The sequence below is a fragment of the Haliaeetus leucocephalus genome, unplaced genomic scaffold (genome assembly GCF_000737465.1).
Source record: "Haliaeetus leucocephalus isolate CR32 unplaced genomic scaffold, Haliaeetus_leucocephalus-4.0 Scaffold973, whole genome shotgun sequence".
Lineage (NCBI taxonomy): Eukaryota > Metazoa > Chordata > Aves > Accipitriformes > Accipitridae > Haliaeetus > Haliaeetus leucocephalus.
The window spans coordinates 3,692,294-3,696,343 of NW_010973409.1; positions in this window are offsets into that span (position 1 = coordinate 3,692,294).

Below are 4,050 nucleotides of genomic sequence, written 5' to 3' on the forward strand. Positions count from 1 at the left end.
CCGCCCCCGGTCCTGCCGGCCCGCTGCCCGCACCTCCCCGCGGCCTTTGTCTCCGCGGAGCCACCGCGCCTCTCCCTCCGCCTGCCGGAGCAGCCGGAGACCCGCCGGGTGGCCCTGGGGGAGCGAAGGGGGCGGCCGGCGGCGGCCGGGCGGGGAGGACGAGTTACCTGGCAAGGGGTGGTGGGAGGGCAGGCGGGGAGGGGGGCCGAGGCCGGTGCCTGGCGCTCATCCTGTCGCGTCTGTCGCGGTAGTTCCGACCACACGGCTGCTGGGTCGCGTTAGCACGGCGTGGTGGCACGAACAGCCCCCGGCCACTAACGACGCCGGGTGACCTGCCGCATCCCAGCTAGAGGCAGGCGCTGTAGCGCGGTTGTAGTCCGGTGAATGAACCTCGCCTCCCACGCAAGTCGGCATTCCCTCCGTGGCAAGCATCGCAGTGAGGAACGGGAGAGGCCAAGGCAGACCCACGCTCAAATGCTTGGATTTTTAGCATGAATGATATTAACCTGGAACGAAACAAACCTCTGACAGAACTGGCTGTCAGGTAACCGGCTGTGTTGGCCTGAGATACTTGGGTCGCTGTCCTGACCCTGCTGCTTTAATCCTTACATAACCTGCCGCTTACACTTAGCTACATTATGTAAACTTTTGCCACCTCAAACCTTTCTTCGGCTAACAGGGAGATAGACCAGACGAGGGTAAAGAGGTCACGGCAAGTCAAAATATTTTCCCCCTTTTAGCAGCTAACAGGAATTAAAAAACAAAATGTACGAGGAAAAGTTTCTCCCTGCTTGAGCTGTGAAGTATTGTACTTTTTCTGACTCATGGTTACGGTGTAGGTGGAGTCCGCGCTACTGAACGTGCAGAAATGGAGAACTCGAAGCACTGCTGAGATATTTAAGGATTAGAAGCATTATTGGCACCTGCTCTCACGTTATATCCAGACAACAGAAGTGATTTTTGCAGTTTCCCTGTACATAAAATTAATCTTTGTTGAGTAGTTGTTTTGAAATAACTTGGTTTATTGTCTCTTCCTATTTCTTCGTTAAATAATCCCAGTGACATTTTCACCTAAACTTAAAAATACTGCAGTCAGCTAGTTCTTCCTATTTCGTGTGCGTTCACAAGATACTTTCCTACTTCTGATGAACTCAGGGAGAAAAGCTCCTAATGTCAGCTAGGTGGGTTTCTGTCTGCTAGCATGCATTGACTTTTCACAAGGACTAATAACTAAGTAATTATCAGAATATGATGCGTAAAAATCCTTTAAAGAATGCAAATCTCCTGCAAGTAAAGCTTCTCATCGCACTGAAAGGCTGGAGGCTGCATTGCGTGCTCTTGACATCACGGCCCCCTTTTCTAAGATCATTTAAATCGTGCCTTCTCCTTTCAGTCATTCCAAAACAGACCTCCTGAAAACCACCCAGGAAGTGATGAAATTTACTTATAAATGAGTCTTCTACTGTATTTTCTTAATGTTGCTCTGATTGCTTAAAAGTGCCTTAAAGGAGGCATAAATTTTCCTGTTCGGATACCCCATCTATTGAAACTCCTCAGCCTGTGTCAGGACTGCACTTCAGTGACAGTTCGGTGTGCTTCATTATGGTTCTTCTTTTCTGCTAGGATCCGCGGGAAGCACAGAGAGAGAAGCTCAGTGAATAGCCTAATTCAGACAGGGGTAGGACGGGGCCATACAGTGTCCCAGAATCTGGGTCATAAATTCCCAGTGCCAAAAAAATCGAGGGAGCTCTGAAGTGTTCCAGTACCAAGCGAAGGGTTTGAGTCATCAAGAGTCAGGCCCTGATTTTTCTTTCGGTGTGTAACCTCTGGCCCAAAGCCCTAAATGGTAGGGCTTAAATTAAGGACTCCCCAACTAAACTAGGGAGAAGGTTTGTACTGCCTTATGAATAGAACGTGCACACTGAGGTGTGCCCTATGCAGTGTAAAGAGAATAGGGCAGGGTAGTCTACTGGTCCCAGTGTTATCCTTTTGACCTTTCAAGATAACGTGTTTGGCCCTCGGATGTTAAAGGTTGCATAATAGTGTATTATTCAAAATCCTTCGGAAGACTTTTGTTAGTTTGGATCATATAGAGTGAAATCCTGGCCCTTTTGAAGTGAGTGGCAATACTCCAGTGTTAGATTTCCCCCACGCTGGAGTGCTAAGGCGCACACATTACACTTCCCCCTCCCCCGTGCCCTGCTTATTTTTATGTGGTTTCTAAAAGCTGACACTATTTACAACACCGGACGCATCCAAAACAACCCGAGTTCTTTACTCTCTCAGAAGCTTGCTGCTTCCTTGGAGAGACACACTGGAGTTCAGCTCACCTGGCACAGACAGTCACGATTTAAGACTGTTACAGTTAAGGACACTTTTGTTAAGGCCTCTTGATTTAGAGTGTCTGTTATAAGGACAGATATGTCAATCAAAATCCATGGAGTTGGAGAAACCTGAGCCAAGTTTCCATTTAAGAGTGTTTAATTTAAAGAAGTATTGGATCAATTTAGACTATTAGACTTACTTAGTTGTACTGAGATCTCATTTATGGCAAGTTTTATCCATTTCTGTTCAGTTAAAAAACAGGGAAATTATAAGTTATTGTTACATGTCAAAATAAGAAATAGGAAAATGCAACTTCGAGGTTTCTTCTGCATTTCTATTTATGAAGTATTGTTCGTTCCCATTTAAAAGGACACTTCATTTTAATACTTAAGTTGTTAACTGTCATCAAGTTGTAACTGATAAAAAGGGATCAGTTCTGTGAGGTGGAGAAAAGATGAGGAATTCTCTCAACTGTGATACAGCTGAAAAAGTAACAGCATTTCTTTTGTGATAGCATATCTCTCTTTCAAACTTTAATATTTTATATTAAAAAGTGAGATGGAAATATTCAGTTTTCCATGGCACACCCAGTTGTTCTATCAATCTCTTTCAACCAAATCCTAATGAACCAGATCATTTCATCCATCTGAACTATTATCAGCAGAGGATTGGAGGAATAGGGACAAAGGTGCCTTTATTCATTCTTTACCTGATTCCACTTTTCAGCTCCGCAGGAGCTATCCCAGCTTGTGTCATCCCTCCCATTTCTTCCCTGCTGAGTCTGGGGCCCCATGGGGCTGTTCGGAGAGCAGGCAGCAAGCAGCTCTCAGCAGCAGGCCCTCTCTTTCCCAGTCTTGTCCTCCATCCTGAGCTGAGGTGGTGTCCTGGTTTCGGCTGGGATAGAGTTAATTTTCTTTCTAGTAGCTGGTATAGTGTTATGTTTTGGATTTAGTATGAGAATAATGTTGAGAACACACTGATGTTTTCCGCTGTTGCTAAGTAGTGTTTAGACTAAAGTCAAGGATTTTTCAGCTTCTCATGCCCAGCCAGCAAGCAGGCTGGAGGGGCACAAGAGGTTGGGAGGGGACACAGCCAGGACAGCTGACCCAAACTGGCCAAAGGGGTATTCCATACCGTGTGATGTCATGCCCAGTATATAAACTGGGGGGAGCTGGCCTGGGGGGGAAGGGGGGGGGATCGGTGCTTGGGAACTGACTGGGCACTGGTCGGCAGGTGGTGAGCAATTGCATTGTGCATCACTTGTTTTGTATATTCCAGTTCTTTTAGTATTATTATTATTGTCATTTTGTTATTGTTATTATCATTATTAGTTTCTTCCTTTCTGTTCTATTAAACAGTTCTTATCTCAACCCACAAGTTTCACTTTTTTTCCCCCCGATTCTCTCCCTCATCCCACTGGGTGGGGGGGAAGTGAGTGAGCGGCATGGTGCTTAGTTGCTGGCTGGGGTTAACAGACAGACACAGAATGGCATGAGTCTCTGCAGTAGCTTTATGCCGTTAAAGGATTCCTTTCCTATAGCTGGCTTTCCTTATACTACTGTGATGGCACACAGCCATAAGGATAGTCCAGAGGATCTGGCCTGTTCTTTATTCTTTTTCCCTCTCTGATAATTATCCTTCTCCCATTTGTAGATTGTTTATTCTCACACTGAATCTAATTTTTTTTTTTCCTACAATCTTGCTTTGCTTTTGTTGCCACTTGGA